The sequence below is a fragment of the Tiliqua scincoides genome, chromosome 1 (assembly GCF_035046505.1).
Source record: "Tiliqua scincoides isolate rTilSci1 chromosome 1, rTilSci1.hap2, whole genome shotgun sequence".
Lineage (NCBI taxonomy): Eukaryota > Metazoa > Chordata > Lepidosauria > Squamata > Scincidae > Tiliqua > Tiliqua scincoides.
In genome coordinates, this window is record NC_089821.1 from 45,889,144 (window position 1) to 45,907,856 (window position 18,713).

The 18,713-nt window shown below is 42.6% G+C and overlaps 1 protein-coding gene across 2 annotated transcripts in view; it reads right to left on the reverse strand.

Moving 5' to 3' along the window:
• TEAD1 (TEA domain transcription factor 1) overlaps positions 1-7,937 on the reverse strand; it is a 244,272-nt gene extending 236,335 nt beyond the window's left edge. For both annotated transcript variants that reach the window (XM_066639093.1, XM_066639085.1), the window contains exons 1-2: positions 7,735-7,937; positions 6,886-7,026 (exon numbers count right to left, since the gene is read on the reverse strand). The gene's annotated coding sequence lies outside the window, so the exon portion shown is untranslated. The remainder of the gene's footprint in view (positions 1-6,885; positions 7,027-7,734) is intronic.
• Between the last annotated feature and the right edge of the window lie 10,776 nt (positions 7,938-18,713).

Below are 18,713 nucleotides of genomic sequence, written 5' to 3' on the forward strand. Positions count from 1 at the left end.
TCAAGAGCACTGGGGCAATGGCGTGCATGTCTATTTGCATTTTTTTTTAAACAGGTGAACAAAGAGTAAACCAGATATCAACTTTAGAAATCAAGCTGTCTGGGTTGGGAGAGTTAACAGAGGCAGACGTACTGTTAGAGCTCAAAGCTAGACAATGAGCTTTTCTCAAAACACTCTGGCCTAGGGGAGTGGCTATTTAAAACACTTGGCTTCTTTTATTTCAGCACTGTGGAAGTGAATTCTGCTCTTAAGTGCTAGCTCAAATGAAGTCATTTTGTTTCACTTGGGTTTTCTTTGCATTTTAGCAATGTGTACTGTAGCAAAGAATGAAATCCATGATTTTTTTTCCTTTTAAAACAAATTTCATATTTAAGCGCGAAATCCAATTCATGAACCAACTTAATCCTTTGATTCTGTACAATACAGAAAAATCTTGCAAATAGATCATTTTGGTTTCAGCAAAATGGAAGTTATCCTCTCCTGCAAGAATGTTTTGAACATTAGACTAAATTGGAATTTACAACCCTAACTAATGCCATAAAGGCAAAGTGCGAATAGTGATAGATAAGAATGATTTACAGTTGGGCTTTAGTACAAGTGAGGGATTCACATCTGGTTTACATTGCAAAATTATAAAGACCTTTTTTCACACTGTAATTATTTTTGTAGCCTTTATTCTATCCCTGGGAGCATCTTCTAATGGCAGTATAGTTTATTACACACATTCAGCATCTCAAAAAAACTTAGCCAGACTTACTACAATTTCCTAATTGTAGCAACGTAGTTCAGCATACACATTTAATTTTACTTTGCGACCTGGATTTTGCTTATTTTAACAACAAAATGTAACAGTCTCATATGTTTGAGTGCTAGAGAGAAAGTGTGTGTAAGAGAAACACACACTAGCACATATAAACATGGAAATGAATAAACCTCTCTGCTGTAATAAGATAACTGGCCAACAACAGGAAAATATCAATTTTAAATTTTCAGGAGTAGTGGACATATTAACATTTTACAGTTATCTTTTAGGATTCCTTTTGTATTACGTTGAGATTGCATCCTCCGCTCTTCCCAAAAACCAGTCCTGTACTGAATTATTATAATTAGAAAACTGTGTATAAAAGGCAGTGCAACTGAGGCATTTTTTTAAAATAGACAGTTCATTGCAAAAAAAAATATATATATATATATATAAATATGTTCTCACATAATTAACATTTCCCATCATTAGCAGCAGTTTTCAGTTTATGTACCAATAAAAAGAATAGCATTCATCAATGCTTTACTCCCCAAGGAACTGCATTTTAATTGCTTTAGCAATAGTGCTTTAACTATTGGTCCTGAAAATACATTGGGACTTCCAGATTTTTTTCCTCACTCAGAAATAACACATTGGTTTGCGAACACATTAGGTAGTTGAGTTGTGCCTATGGCTGGAACAAATCAAATTAACACACGAGAAAAGCTAGAAGTGTAAGAAGGCCAGTTGGATCTCTAACAGGATGTAGAAACCATGTTCATATCGTCAGAGTAAACAAAGAAGAAAAAAGGTGTAGTCAGAGATGGTAGAGTTTTTCTATTTTCTTTTTGATCGAAGCAAATAAAATCTAAGTAACTGCCATGATTTTACAGATCTGTGGAAGATTATAGATTTCATATTTGTCTCTTCCTCCAAATCCCTCTTCAAAACCCAGTGTCTTAAAGAGGGATTTTATCCATGGTTTTTATCCTTAATTAAAACAAAACTTAAGTGCATTTGCCCACATTTTCTCTCACTACTTTAGCCCCGTCAATCCTCCCCCTGGTTTCAAATCACTTGGGAAGTGCCTCAGAGTAAAAACCAGGTTTTTGCACTTAGATTACATTTAAGAGTAACACACCACATATAGTAAAGGCACTGTATAAACAATATTAATTTTCTTTTCAGTATCCTAAGCTAAAATTATTGAGCATTGACTTTCAACATGTAAATACACAGGATTTTTTTTTCCAAATCTAGTTTCTTTGGGACATCAAAATATTTCCTATAAAAGATGTAAACAGTTTCTGAATACTGGGGTTGTGATTCCAAAGGCAGTTCCACTGGCTTTGACTGAACTCTCTTATAAGTCTGCTTAGGCCTACTTTGATGTGTAATCAATAAATATCCCCATCAAAATTAATTGGGGATTCAGTTACACCAACATGCATTATATGCCTTTCTTTAAAAAATAAATAAAGACTCTGATCTAACCCTTACCACTCCAAAAGAAAACTCCATGTTTCTGGTTGCTATATTCTAAATCCTGCAATGCCAGCAAATCAGTGCTCACAATGGGGTATACCTGTGGTTTCATGAGTTCAACACCACAAGCTGCGATGTTACACTACCACTGCAGAGGCATTACAGAAATGTCTCTGACTGTGGGGCCCTTGAATTGCACTGCAGTCATTACATACAATGTTGGGTTTAAATAAAACAGTGAACCATGGTTTATCACTAAAAGAATCAACCTGAAAGAGTCATAAGCTCTTACATGCCTCTCTCCTTCTCTTCCTACATAGCGAGAGGATGAGATGAGAGTGATAGCTTCTGCTTTTACTCTAAAAACAAAGTGTAGTTCAACAATATGCCTGACTTGAAGAAACTACAGTTTGAAGCAAAGGAACAAACCAGGATATATAACCATTTTGATCCTGGTTTCACAAACTGGCTTGCCTCTAACACTAGTTAAACTGCAGTTCCCTGAGTCACAAAATGCCACAAAATGGTGGCTTATTCTTAGAGGAGAAACATTCACTTTTACCTTCATTGCATACTGAGGATGAGAGAGAGAGAGAGCTCATAGTCCCACAACTCTCTGAGGCTCATTCCTTTAAAGGGATACCAACTGAACCCAGGCAATGATGCGTTCCACTTCTCTTACTATGCATGCCTGTGTTTATCTACTCAGAAATAAGCAACACTGTTCAGTGCCACTTACTCCCAGGTACGGGTATACGATTGTAGCCTTAAAATCTCAAATTATAAAATTCACAATAAAACAAAAAAATAATAAAATGAACTTACAGTAAAAAGCACACCTCCTTGTTGTATAATATGCACGAACGGGAGAGGCAAGAAAAACAAATCAAAGACAGAAATTAAAGCAGTGATTTATGAAGACTGACTCCAGCAAAGAACAGCCTCATGCAGAAGCAGATTTCCACTTCTAGATACATATCGGGATAGGCATCACCACCTGCACGGCGATACTCATCTAGATACCACTGAACTGTCTAGATGAGGCTTTTCGTGGGGGATGGTGCATGTTCATCTAGGCCTACAGACTATTCTGCAGGATCATGACCTTGGTACTGAAACATGCAACTCAATGAGAATGATGCTTTGATGGGAACTGTCGCATTCCCGAACATTGCAAAGTTTATAATGTCTCTACTACAGTATTAATCTAAGCGAAACATATAACCTGCTAAGAATGCCTGTCCCTGGTCAACTGATTTACTTCCAAGTATCACGTTGCACCAAACTGTATCAGAGACAACTTCAAGAATAGTCCCTCAAGTCACTCCAGCAACACAAGACTCTCACTTTTTCAGCATCTCTGATGTTAAGGGGATCCATTCTGGAACAGTATCTGGCAATAATTTGGAGCAGATAGTGTCAGATGTAAGGCAAGAATAACTTTCTGCAACATATCATGATTTTGACAGCACACACAATAATTAAAGCCCAGGAGGCTGCATCTTGAGTGATTATGAATGAGTTATTATTTATATGCATATATTTTGGTCCCTTTAAGGAACAGATTTTTGTTGCTCTCAGCTACTGTAGCATAACCCCCTTCAATAGTCTATAGAGCTAGCAGTTAATTTTCCCCTCAAACCTGTGCTTCTGTATAGAATGGTACTTAAGGGACACAGTTCTCTAGTCACATAATCAGGTTATAATATAAACATTACACACAACTCAGATCCACATTATATGTTTAGTATAGCATCTTCAGGCCTAAGGTAGACTTAGGCAGTATAATAATACAAAATGAGGCCTATTATATTTTTGTCCTCTAAAGAAACACAGTATCACACAACAACATATACATAAACATTTTAAAGGATTCAATCAGCAAAGTTTTGATCACTTGACAATCCCCTCCCCACACCTTGTTTTAACATGAATACCCTGATGCAACAAATCTTTAAATCCTAAACTAATGAAATTGCTTTAGGAAACAGGGCACCAAGTTCTACCATTTCAAATACAATATAAAACACATTACCATGCCAAAAAGAATGCAGGATTAAAAAGTGCATTTTGTGTAATTCGCAAAACATATGTTAAAACATACACCATAGTTTGGCGGGGAAAGAGTACACATCTTAAGATATCTATTCCCCAGTGACATGCTCAATCCAAACTGCACACAAAGCTCTACATTCGGAAATAAGCCCAAACCATTTAAAATGAAATCTGTAACATCTACAGAAAGTACTGACTACACAGCCATTTTCATAGTCAAGATTATGGATTGACAGTTACAATCTGCTACAAAACAGAAATAGTTTTATGCTTCAGCTGCCCATCACACAAGAGAAGTGTTTAACATTCTGGCCATACTGCTCAATCCACTTACTCCTGAGCAGGTCTATTGACCTTAATACTTTTCTGCTCTTCAGTAACTAAGATATGGATTGCATCTCCTTACTGCTGTGTAGTGAACCAACAACAGCAAACTTTTTGGAAAACACACACAGAGTTTTCATCACAGAGTTTCTGAAATTTTCATTTTATCTATGGAATGACATCTTTCACACTTTAGCAGTTTCTATCTCAAAACAATTAAGCCCAACTCTCTTTGTTAAGGGGAAACCATCACAAAAGAACTAGATCTCTTCATAGATCTAGAATATGATCTACCCCTCCCCCAAATCATGCTTCAAAGTATTAGACTTGCAGCCACACAGACACACACAGAGCATATAAAATACACACACAGATTCTCCAAACACCAACCACCTTTCAGCTGGAACTCACTAAGGACCCAGTTCTCAGTTATGCTAGGCCTGTTCTTTTCCACTGTTTACTGAATTTCGTTAAAGCAGATGCTGTTCTTCCTCCAAAAAAAAATCCCACATAAAACCAACATTTCACTTCAGTCTCCTCCTTGTGTTAAGTTTAAGTGCACTCAGTCCAGTTTTTAAAACTGCATATAACATCAAGACTTTCTCAACAAATAGTATATGATGAGATTGCTTTTCATAGCTTTACATATTTTCAGTTGGACTGGACATCTGAAATGTACCTGTAAGACTAGGTAAGTCTAACAATACAATACTACTGTCCTATTATTACTTTAATGTCATGCCACAAAGAAAAATATGAAAGCCATCACATTGGTCAAAAATATGTTGCTAATCAATGTACCAGACAGATGCACAAAGGAAGATCTGACGAAAACATTTAATGCAGTTTGTGCTCATATAAATTATATCATCCACAAGTCCACCCAGCAGAAACAATCATTTAAAGAAATAAAGAATCTAGAAGAATTGTAAGATGCCATGATAATTCCCTCAAAAGGATCACATCCTTGAATCAGTTCTAAAATTCAGATAGGCCTAAAGATTGCCCTCTTCACCTCTGGAAGTGAGCTATGAATTCTCAGCATTCCATTTGAAAAAAAAATAGGTATGTGCTACGTGCATATACTGAAACAGCCTCTAGAAAAAAAAGAGTGTAGCACATTGCCCTCTGAATTATCCAAAATCGCTCTCGCGTGTACCACCAGCACAATCTAATGTCCTTGCTATGGTATTCTCAAACTATTTATAGCAATGGCAATACACTATGTACCCAAGGGCAGCCATTCCAAATTTAGGAATACATTTTTTTTAACTTGCATGATTTAAGAGTATGTCTGTAGTTACTATTAATGTTGCTATACCATTGTGCATAATTCCCTTTACTTAGTTCAAACTGCAATAAGATTTACGTACAAAGCTAAAACATGTGTGAAATGAACATTCCACCAAACTATGATAGTTTAAAAAATTAAGAACAGTCCACAATCATGAAACTTATGAGAACGTAGCCTGAGTGGATACAAGGCTGTTATCTTTCCTCAGCTTTATCAGGGAATAAAATGTTAGCTGCTTCTGATAAGAGTTTTAACTGAGTTACTTTTACTATGGGCCAACTTAAATTGGAATCTGCCTATATAACACTATAAGTCACTGGGTGTTAATGGAATCTGCTGTGCAATTTTTTTTTAATCTAGGAAATGTTTTTACAAGGAACAGATTTCCATTCTCTCACACTATTTATAAATGCATGTGTATAGGTATATGACATATATATGGTAGCCATTTACAATCAGAAAATAAAGAACATACCTGCTCACAAACTTTTGAGACATTTATTGGGGGGGGCCACATTTCATTTCCCCAAATGAAAAGCAGATACTCTTCTCTAATCGCTTAACAACTCTCTTGAGAACCGAGGTGGCTGGCATTTCATTGTTTCATAAATATTTTTATATAGCAACGCCATTCAATGTTAAATAACTCCATTAAATCAAGTCCAGGATTGTGGGGTGGTTGTTTCCCCCTCCTCTTCCCCCCACCCAAAAAAAACACTAAGCTTGGCTGATGGAGTAACATGTAGATTGGTCTGACTTCTAGTGCTTTGTTTGGATTTGGATAAAGTAAATTTTGTTTGGATCTGGATAATTTTTTTTTGCCTCCACCCTGGAAGTGGACTTCCTTTCTCTGAAAGTGTGAACAAAGACTGTGACTCCCCTTGGAGCAGGGGCACCATTAAAGTATAGGGTGGTGTTTGGGTGGGGGTGCACAGGATCCCTCTCAAAGGTGAAGGGAAAAGAAAGAAGCCTCGGATATTCCTACCGAAAGGAAGTTTTCCCAGGGACAATCTCCTCGTTTGGTTGCAACTGCGACTTTGTCTTTTTTTGGGGGGGATACAATGTTTTCTGCTGACTCCGGAAAACGTTCCACTTGAATTAACCAGCAATGGCAGCAGCAGCAGCTCTGGAGAAAGCAAAGAAGCAGCGAAAAAGAACATTCCTTCTTTCATCTTTAAAGGAGGGGGACAAGGAGAGAGAGAGAGAGAGAGAAAGATTGAACCGGGAAGAAGGAGTGGGAGGGAGATCAGCAAAGCCCCAACTCCAAATCTCAGAGGCAGCCACTTCCCCCCTTCCCTCCCTCCCTCCAAGCTGCTGGGAAGGGAAACTTCAGGGCTGGGATCTTTGGACTTTGCAAGGCCTGATCTGCTCCCAACTTGGTCCTTCTTGGAGAAAAATGTGAAAAATGCCAAAGATCTGTGTGTGCGCGCGCGCGGGAGAGAGCCTGTGCCTGGGTGCGCGCGCGCGCCAGGCAGCCAAGCAGTGACTCAGGCAACTCAATGCAAGCAGCCACAGCAAGAAGCAGCGGAGGGGGGGGGGAGAGAGGGGAACGGCCGCCTGTTGCAGCTCGCTCGGGAGAGATCAGCCTAAACTCTCCTGCAAACTTCTCCCCTTCCACACGCCACCTCCTCCCCACCAAGACCAGTCTCCTCTCTTCACTTTCCCCCTCCCCATTCGCCTGCAGAAGGGGGATCAAGGAAGGGGATCACCGGCATGATGCTCCCAAGTCAACAACACAACCCCCTTTTCCCCTGCCGCACAAAGCAAAGTGTGCAGAGGACCTCCAGCCGCCACTCTCCCTCCACACACACACAGATGCGCGCACAAAACTTACCTCCACTCCACTCCACTCCCCACCTTTGCAAGCACCACCAGCCTTTTGGGCACTGCACTGGCCAACTTCTTCCAGGGGGCTTGGCTGGCTTTATTTCCTAGCCTGGGGGGTTTGTTGCTTGTTGTTGTTGCAATTGTGAGATTCTTTGGGGGAGGGGGGAATCCCTTAATTTTTTGGGGGGGGCTGGCGGCGGGGTGTGCGTGTGCGGGGCTCTCCGGCTCCTTGGCCGGCGGGATTCTTGGAGCCCTGGCAAGTGATTCGTGACTGCCCCCAAACCGGTGGCGGCAGGCGGGTTGGGCTTTCGGATGGGCTTGTGCGGCGCGAGCGATGCGAAGAATGTTCGGAATGAGAAGAGGAATGAAATGAACGCGAGGAGCGGACTCTCTGCGGGGGGAGGAGCCGGGGGAGGAGCCCGCCAGCAGCTGGTGACCTCATAGGAAAGTCCAGGGGAGGAGGGAGCAGCGCTGGGGGCGGGTCTTCTGGGGAGGGGGAGGCCGCAGCTGCCACCTGGGTCTCAGCAGCAGCGCCGGAGCCCTCCTCTGAAACGGGCTCCTGCTCGCCTGCCCAGCCCAGCCCGCTCTGCCGCAAGGAGATCCTTCCAGCTGCGGCTCCCATCGGGAGGGGTGCAGGCAACAGAGCGAGGATCTCAGCATAGCCTCCTGGGGACCACGGGCAGGCTGATGCAAACTTTCTGCGCTGGGGCTGGTGCGCGCGCCTGCAGCTCTGGAGGGGGCTGGGCTGGGCTGGGCGGGAAGAAAGGAAGGAAGAAAAGTGTTCTCTCTCTCCCTCTCACTCACATACAGGTGGGACAGCTGCAAACACACCCAAACTCTCTCTCTCACACACTCACACACAGGAACAGCCCCCCACACACACAAAAATTTCTCTCTCTCACACACACACACAGGAACAGCCCCCAAACACACGCAAAATTCTCTCTCTCTCTCTCACACACACACACACAGCCCCAAACACACACAAAATTCTTTCTGTCGCATACACACAGGTGGGACAACTCCAAACACACAAAACTCTCTCACACACACACATTATGTGGGGATATCCCCACACAAAATTCTCTCTCACACACACACAGCCCCAAACACACACAAAACTCTCACACATGGGGACAGCCCTAAACACACACAAAATTCTCTCTCGTATACACACACATCCACAGATAGCCAACCAGTTCCTTCTGAACTTGGAGGACAAGGCACTGCTGCCTTTCTTACAGTTTCGATCCCAGTACTGCAACCTCCCAGCCTTGGTTTTGCACAGCTCTGATGGAGAGAAGGGCCATCATACATGCTGTGTGTTTTCTTCTGACTGTAATTCTGGTGATCCAGCTCTCCAAACTGGGTCTCCTGGGGCATGATTCTAATAATGCACATCTTCAGTCCTTTAACTGTTTGAGTTCCAGCTGCAAGCAGGAAGGGAAGTTTCCCAATCTGCACACTTGGCCTCAATGGTTTGGTGCCTGTTTGCAGATGTTTTGGTCACTTTCTGGAGGCATCACTTACAGCAAAGATCTGAGGTTGCCAATTCTAGTCAGGATCACTGCAGTGGTGTCAGGGACACCCATGTCAGATCCTCTAATGGTACGCAGATATAAAGAGAGAGATTGAGTAAATGTAACAATCCAGTTTTCACACTCAGAATCACAGGCTCTTACAATATTATGCATTGCAGAAAGCTCTTCTGCACTGTATTAATTTACTCTGCAGTAATAGGACTTACCTCTGAGAAAATGCATAGGATTGTGCTAGTAGCCCAGTTAGCAGAGGTTAGAGCAGCCATTTTCAACCACTGTACCTTGGCACACTAATGTGCCGTGAGTGGCCTGAAGGTGTGCCACAGGAATTAGGGGGAAGATCATTTATTAGTCGAGCCAATGAGGATGTCAGCCCGCCCACTGACAGCATGGTGTACCTTGGCAATTATCAACAACCTGATAGTGTGCCTTGACAATTTTAGTGCCTTGTCAGTGTGAGTGAGATTCAAAAGGTTGAAAATTGATGGGTTAGAGCAGGGGTGTCCAAAGTTTTTGGCAGGAGGGCCACATCACCTCCCTGACACTGTGTCGGGGGTCAGGGGAAAAAAAGAATTTACATTTAAAATTTGAATAAATTTACATAAGTTTACATAAATGAATATATTAAAGATGAACTTATATGAACGAATGAAGGGCTTGCAATATCACAAGACCTATAAAAGGCCTTGCACAAAGCAAGGCTGGCCTTTCCTTTGCTGCCACTACTGCATCACAGACGTGAAACAGCAAGCAGCGGAGAGAGCCCTCATCCCACAGCTCATGTGAGAGGTCAAACAGTCGCCCTCATGCTGAGAGCAGTTGCGTCAGGCCAGTGCAGGCTCCAACAAATCTCCAGGGGGCCAGAGGCTCATTGGAGACTGGGGGCTCCCTGAGGGCCACATTGAGGGTCCTGGAGGGCCACAAGTGGCCCCAGGGCCGGGGTTTGGGCACCCCTGGGTTAGAGAGATAGAGTAGTATACAGGAAATCCTCAATTTACAAATAGCTTCAAGTGGAGAATTTATCCTTGAGAGGTCAAAATGTAGTGTATAGCAGTGGTGTCACTAAGGGGTGTGGAAGGGCCTGCAGATTGCATTGGGTGACATCAGGAGGTGACCCCAAAATGACTGCCTATAAAACTTTTGTGCAATGTTTCAGGGTTCAACCAAGTCACAGCTTCTCACCACATCTGAGAACATGAAAGAAGTACTATTATGCCCAAAAACAGTGGGCAGGTGGAGGGCTTATTGCACCACAAGTCCTGCAAGACTCATTATGGAGGAACAGCCCTTCCTCACCTCGAATGATGCTTATACACAGCAGGGGTGGGGCCAGGGCTGAAACAGGCTGTGTGGAAACAGGAGGAGGTCCATGGGGATGACCACCTGATATACTGCACTAGGTGACACCAACCCTAGTGATGCCACTGGTGTACGCCAGTGTATGCAGTGTTTGGGGATCATTGACAGGATAGTGGACTGAACAACCTCAAAGGGACTCCAAATTAGGCTCACTTTAACCACCAGGCAGTTTTCCAGAAGCATAAAGATTTTATTAAGAGGAAGAAACAAGGAAAAGGCGTTATTTGCTTGTAAGATCAGTTGCTCAGAGATTTAAGTGGTTGTGGGTGAAAGAAAATTAGTAAATAGCTCTGTTTGGACAGGCATGGGTTAAGTCACCAGGTGCCAAATCCTGGCACATGGATCAGATCCGGTACCCCCTGCAATCCTTCCCATGGGTGAAGGGAGCTTAGCATTCTGCCAGGGAGCTTCTTCACTGTGCCTTTGATCACTCCTAATCTTCATACTGGCCAGTTGCTTCTGAGTTCCATCACCCAAGCAGGCTTTGCGCCTGGATTTCTGGGCAAATGCAGTTGGCCGTAAGGAAGATTGGGGGTGTTTGGAGGTGCAGAGAAGAGGCTCCCCAGAGGAACAGTAAGCTCCATCTGCACCAGACAAGGTTTCCACTGTGGAGCAGTCTCCAGTTTGGCCACACATTTGAACATTTTTCTGGACAATTGAGCTTTACTTGGTCTGCTTTACTTCACTTTTCACACTCTGGATCATCTAGATCTGCTGCAAGGGAAGCTGGAGAGCACATCAGGCACAATAGTGGCAGGACCTCTCTCTCTTATCCTCCTCTTCACTCTTTTCACTGGTTAAATTTGGAATAATTGGGAAAATGTAGGTCTTTGTTGCCCCCACTGAAAGCTAAAGAGCCAAAGCAGAAGGAGGCTGCCTTGGGAAAACCCCTCTCCCACGTTAATAGAGAGCCCCAAATCAAGGGATCCTTTAGAACAGTAACAGAATATGACCATCTGCATGGCAGTGTAACCCACTCCCTTCTGAGTGAACAGTGATCAGCAGATAAAACTAAAAACACAAGAAGGTTATTAAGGGACTGAGGAATAAAACTCATGGATAAAAGAACAAGAGATGAAAGCAAGGCACCAGCCAACTGACCAAAGAAAAAAAGGGGTGATGGCAAATGTTGGCAAGGAGGCTAAAAGGCAAACAGCAAATAAAATCAGAATCCCTGATACAGCTAGCTAGGAATGAGCCTTACCCTCAATATTCACATTGTGCCAGCTTTCTGGTCCCTGCTCTCACAGATGCAGCACTTTCATGAAGTTGCCAACAGTGGACCTGGGCAACATCCAAAAGGGCTCATGGAATCCTTCTTTACATAGCTTTACATGGACCTGAACCCTACTTTACCAGGGGAATTGGTCACTGGAGGTCCACTGGGTTTCTGAATCTCCTGCTCTTGGACATAGTAGACTTAATGGTCTGGCTCAAATTTAAGTGTCTTTGGGCACAATCCTAACCAGGTCTACTCAGAAGTAAGTCCTATTTTGTTCAATGAGGCTTACACTCAGGAAAGTGTGATTAGGACTGCAGCCTTTGTTTACCAGTCAAGGGGAAGAAGATACTCCAAGAAAGGGCAGCACCTCAGGATAATGGCTACTGCATCAGAATGGCTTGGCAGCTTTCTTTTAGGATTCTGAGACATTTCAGAAGCCTCTGAAGTATTAAAAAGATCCAAAATGGGCAAAAATTAGAAGCACTTGAGCAGGGGTGCTCAAACTTTCAACTTTAGGGATGCAGGACCTTTAACAAGTGTATAGAAGAGAGAATTTCAGCAGGTGCAACTTGTCATCCCACAGATGACAAGCTGCACCTGCTGAAATTATCTCTCCTACACAATTTTAAAGGTCCAGGGTCCCTAAAGTTGAAAGTTTGAGCACCCCTGCACTTGAGTATACCTACCTTCTATCTCCCATCTGTTGTACTTTCAGCCTACAACTCTTTGATAGCCCACAGCTGACATCACTTCTATGACTCTGCCTCTTTTGATAGATCCTTGTTTGTTGCTCTGCTGTTCCTGGCTTCCTGACCAGGAAGACTGCATCCAGGTACAGTTGCACTTCTCATGGCCAGCAGTGACGAACATAGCCTCAAGTTTACAAGATACTAAAATTTCTCATAATTCTGAAGTGTCTTCTGCTCTCTTCTGGCTCCATTAACCTCTGGGTCAGCTTTTGCTTTTCACAGTTCTCCTTCAGTACTGTTCAGTATCACATATATAGCTGAGCTGTATTAATGTTGCTTGGCCATGACTTTCAGAGTGGCACTGGTGTTGAGCTACCTTCCAACATGGTATTACTGTTGTTTGTAGAACAAAGTGCCTTATCACCCATATGCTTCTTGATGAACAGTGGCAGTGAGAGGTGTAGATGCAGCCTAAGAGATGTCAGCATACAGAGAATGGATATCATTCATCATGTAGAAACATCATGTAGAAAAAACATATAATGGAACTGAAGCAGCTACTTGAAAGCAAGAGGAAAGAGTGATGTCAGTGGAAGGAACAACCAGAGAGCAATTTAAAAAAGGAAAAGAATCAAATATAGATGGGGCCTGATGTAATCTTGTCCTCCATAAGGCTCAGGAGGACATCATAACATCTGCATGAAACTGCTGGGAGAGGTCATCAGGTTGGGAAGGGTTGAGGGTCCCTGATATTTTTATTATTATTATTTATTATTATTATTAATCGTATTTATATACCACTTTTCAACTAAAAGTTCACAAAACAGTTTACAGAGAAAAATCAAGTAACTAGTGGCTCCCTGTCCCAAAAGGGCTCACAATCTAAAAAGATGCAAAAGAACACCAGCAGACAGCCACTAGAAAAGACACTGCTGGGGTGAGAAGAGCCAGTTACTATCCCCCTGCTAAATAAAAGAGGAGCACCCACTTGAAAAAAGTGTCTCTTACCCAGTTAGCAGGGGTAACTGGTAGATATGTAGACGGGACCCAGTTCTTTCTCTTTGAATGTCATTTGGAAACTTCAGCTTATGCAGAAAGGTACAAGGAGGGTTTGGCAGTCATGTTGTGCCATTGTTGTATCAGCTGCACAAACTGACACTCCATTTCCAAGTGTAATCCAAGGGGCTGGTTATCATTTTAAACAGCTTGGACCCAAAGTACCTAAGTTGTACCAGTGATATAATTTTGCTCCAGTGTATCTCTGGAGAAACTCCACAGTTATTTAGGATACTTATTCTCAAACTCTTTGACGTGATGGAACAGCACCCCCCCCCCCACATTCGCCAGGGACCATTTTGTGCCATATTGTCATAACTGTTTCTTTCATAGAAATTCACCACGAACCAGCGACCTGATGGCTTGCAGACCAGCACCAGTTCAGGACCACCACTTTGAGTAGCACTAATGTACTTACATCAAATGTTATGCTATTTTCGATTTATTTTTTTTTAAGAATACGATTGGTCTCTAAAAAACCACCTGTTGGAGTTGATGCAACTCTGTCTGCAGTCCAGAGGGGGCAGGATACTGTCCAGAAGGGGTCAAGCTATGGCCCAGTGACTCTACTCTTTTACCTGTTCTCTCTGTGATCCTTGTGGGGGTGTGGCCCTAACCCTTTATCCTTCCCTTCCCCTCTGAGCACTTCCTTTCTTGTCCTCTGACCACTGACCTGTTAAGGTGACACAGCAGGGCTCTGATGCCCACGCCATCTTGAGCACATGGCATGCAGGGTGAGGCAGCTCTAGGGCCTTGCTATCTAAGTAATAGCTGAACCTCTGATCCCAATCAGATGCTGTAAATATACACTCAATGGAACTGTAAGTAAATAACTTTTTTTGCAACTTTAACAAGCCATTGCCTCTTTGTCTTTTTTCATTGAATAGCAGTCGGCTGAGTGAGGGAGGTTCCCTGGGGAGATACCCAAAAGGGGGGGGGGTCTGCTGCTTAAGCTACTCTGCTTCCCCCCAAACAGGAAACTATTTTTAATTTCCTCCAACACCATCTCCCTCTTATGAAGTTTCCCATTCCCAGAAACCATCTGGCAAACTTTTCTGATGCATGAACTGCTGTTGGAGGGCTGTCTTAGAACCTGATCTGTGGAATAAGCTACCAGGTGATTAGATTGGTTCCCTCTTTGCAGGTGTTTCAGCAGCACCTAAAGACACTGTTATTCCAACAACTATTTTAATTCTATTGCATTGTTTCTGCAGTTTTTATGTATTCTCATGTACATTTGGTTGGTTGGTTTTGCTGCTGTATTAATTGTTATTTTATTTGTGTTTAATTTTGTTCTGTGATCTTATCTTGAGTATTGACCCATTTGGGCACCTCTGCTTGAGGGGAAAAGTGGAGTCCAAAAGTTTCAAAACAAACACATTACCAAGTACCAGCAGGGGAAGGGAATTATTGCTTTTTTTTTTTCTTAACCAGGCATGTCTTTGCTTCTAGAGAAGCAAAATCAAGGAGTTAATACCTGCCCCACACATACTGCTAAGATTGCCACAACAGCGGTGATTACCATGTGGTGATCACCACAACAGTGCTGATCATCTGATATAGGTTTTGTGCCCCGGAAGGGGATATTTGCAACTGGAGAACAGATATTATAATCCTCAGGGACCAGGGAAATAGTCAGGTTCTTGAAAAGCAGCCTCACAGTAATCTCTTTCAAGGCAGTGAGAAGAACACCAGCTTTTGTATGGAGGACCTGCTAACTTCCTTGACCCAACCAATTAACTCCATTACATACACACACCCTTGTACACATTATCAGTTTGAAACAGAAAATCATCCTGCGAGTATCCAATGTAAGATCAGTGGAGACTACAGGACAGCCTTCTCTGTAGTAGCCCCCTTCTTGTGGATCTTCTCTTTCTTTGTTATTCCCCAAAGATCCATTCATTTTGTTTGTCTTTTCCAGCATACATTTAATTTCTTCTTACTGGTTGTTGGTCTCTCCCTGTGTTGTTTTCTTGATGTCCTTTTCTCTTGTACTGTTTATTTTTTATGGCTTGGTTATTGCGTTTTAAAACTGTGTTGTTAGCTGCCTTGAGAACTTTGGGAAAGAGGCAGGATACAGATCTTTTAAAATAAATACAATAAAAAGAAACCCAGGCACAAAAAAGGACCAGTCAGTCCTCTGGACACTTCCACTGATCCATTGGTCAGTGGCGTTTTATTTATTCAAGGTTCATTCAGTGGTGTTTACCCCTACTGCTTCTTTGTTCCCAATAGTTCCTTCAAAAGGTAGCTTTTCCAGAAAGAAAAATGTTTGGGGGGGGCTTTAATATGCTTGTTTGCACAAAATGCATGGTTACCCTAATTCTGCATCAAATGCAAACATAAAAGTTAAATTTAACTTTTCCCAGTCAGAAACGTAGGGTCCAATCTTATCCAACATTCCAAAGCCGATGCAGCCATGCCAACATGGCATTTACTTCATCCTGGGGGAGACAGTTGCAGAGGCCTCCTCCAGGTAAGAGAATGTTTATTCCCTTTCCTCGGGGCTTTATTGCAGCAGCGCTGGAAAGTTGGATAGGATTGGGCCCAGTTAGATGTGTTTAGAAATACATCACAGCATAAGTGTCAGTGGGTGGATGGGGGCTCTGATGATGCCTTTGTAATTGCAAATGTCTGTGACCAATTGAGCTTTGCCCTGCCAGAGACTTCTGGCAATTGGTCCAGAGCTATTGTTAGCCCCCACTATGGACAAAACTGGCACAAATGTGACCACCACCAATTTTGCCTCATATTGGTCTTTCCTGCTTATCTTAGCTTCTGACATTTTCTCTTACCCAGTGCTTCTCAAATTATGAGTCGGGACCCACAAGGTGGGTCATGAGCCAATTTCAGGTGGGTCCCCAATCATTTCAATATTTTATTTTTAATATATTACACTTGATGCTCCATGGTATGTGACTGCATCTGGGGAAATGTATACTTTTAACAGGCTACTATGTATTTTTTTTTTAACAATGATAGTAAACTGGACTTATTCCTGGTAAGTGTGGGTAGAATCGCAGCCTAGGATTGTTAAAAATTTTTCCTGCTTGATGATGTCACTTCCTGTCATGACATCACTTCTGGTGGGTCCTGATAGATTTTCATTCTAAAAAGTGGGTCCCGTAATGTGTGAGAACCACTGCTCTAACTAATAGGCACGGGTTTCATCTTGATGACTATGATGATGTTGCTGGGTAGAAAGATAATTTCCCATACCCATCTCCACCTCTATGCTAGGAAGTATCAGAAATGAGTTTGTCCGACTGGAAGAGTTAATACTCCATGAATACTCCCTCAGTTCAAAAACATTCAGCCTTTTGTGTGTGTGTGTGTTGCTCACATGTGCTTGCGCATGAATGTATGTGTGTATGAATTAGACTGGATAGTGAAGGGTGTGCCTAATGTTTTGACTGTGGACCATTTTTCCAATCAAAGTGTCCTCCTCAGCTGTGAACCGACCTGTGCTGGCCAGCATGGGGAATGGATCCAGTGCCAGCAGGCCAACACCCACCTTTGTGCTGTCACTGCCAGCTCCCAAGTAAGTACAAACGTGCCACTTGCAACACTGAGCCAGTACAGGGAGACCTGCACCGGCACAACAGGACCTTAGGATTTGGCTTCCCATTTCTTGCCAGTTTCAGTATAATGACTTTTAAAACTCTGGTTTGTCATTTCTGGGACATTAGCCACAACTACCAACTTCTGGTTTGTTTTTTAGATCCAGCATTTGCATTTCCCCCCACATCAGTGTTTCATTGCAGAGCTCTTGGGTTTTTAGACTCCTGGCCCTTGTAGAATTCAACATCAAAATTGCCTGGTAATTGTCCACCAGCTTAATGATTTTCTCACTGATTGCACTTTACACTGAAACCAAGGTTTTCTTTTCTTCTCTTGATCTGTCCAATCTGCCTTGATTTCCACAGTGTGCACTGTAGGACATTGCTGGATTTAAAAAGAGTGCCACACCTCCACTCTTAATGATATTAACCCAGAATAAATGCCAGGCCAAGATAAGACTAGTGATAAGTAGATTACTGTAAACAAAAGTTAAGTACTAGAAAATCTCAATAGAGAACATCTTGATTCAGGCTCCTTTGGGATCTGCAAATACCTGTGTGTGTGTGTGTGTGTAAACATACAGCCCAATCTTGGGAGTAAGCCCCATTGATTCGAATAGGGCTTACTTTTGAGTAGACATGCATAGGATTGGGCTGTTAGATGGAGAAGAAGGGTGACAGGGACAAAAGCTAAAAGTAAAAACTCTGTCAAAGCCATGTTTTTCCAGAATGAATGTGTTCCTCAGAAGTCTTCCAAGATCTATGTCTTCAATGCATATTCATTGAAATAGTTTTTTTTAACCTCGCCCCATAACTTAATATTTGATATCACAAGTTCTTAAGGTACCTTAGTCATAAGCTATTTGGAACTCTAAAGATAACATACACCACTCATGCCCTCATGGCCTTTGGTTGACAAAAACAGACTGGCAACCAAAGGACCCAAAACACCAATGGCTTGACACAATTGTGGACCTGGCCTGCCTGAAAAAAGAAGCCTACAGCCTCCCTGGCCCCAAGAAATGCTGAAAAACGGTATTTCTAGTTTTCATAAAAAACCAGACGTTTCATTTTTCAGTATTTTGAAGGCCTCAGAAGACCTAGGGGCCGGTGAGACTCCAGCCACTCCAGCCCTTAAAACGCCTTCTAAGGCCTCGAAAACAGGTGCAAAAATTACCCTGAAAATTTAAAAGAATGGTGGGGGAAGGGTCATGGTGCCACCTGAGGCATTTATCCCCCCAACTGCCCTCCCAGGTATGCCAGTGACTTAACATAATCCATAAAGTCTAGTACTTCTCAGAACCCTAGCACTGCACATCAGCTGAAGTTTCCAAAGAGTTTCAGGTCAGCCCCAAACATTGTAAGTGCACTGCAAAATGTGAGGTAATTAAGGCATGGGTAACTGTAGCAAAGTCTTCCTAAGACAGAAATGAATGCAACTGGCACACCAACCAAAGCTAGTAACATTCATTTTGGGCACAGTCCCAGAAGCCGACTCTTCACAGGGAGTGTAACTCCATCTAGAACAGTGGTCTTCAATTTTTTTCATTCCATGA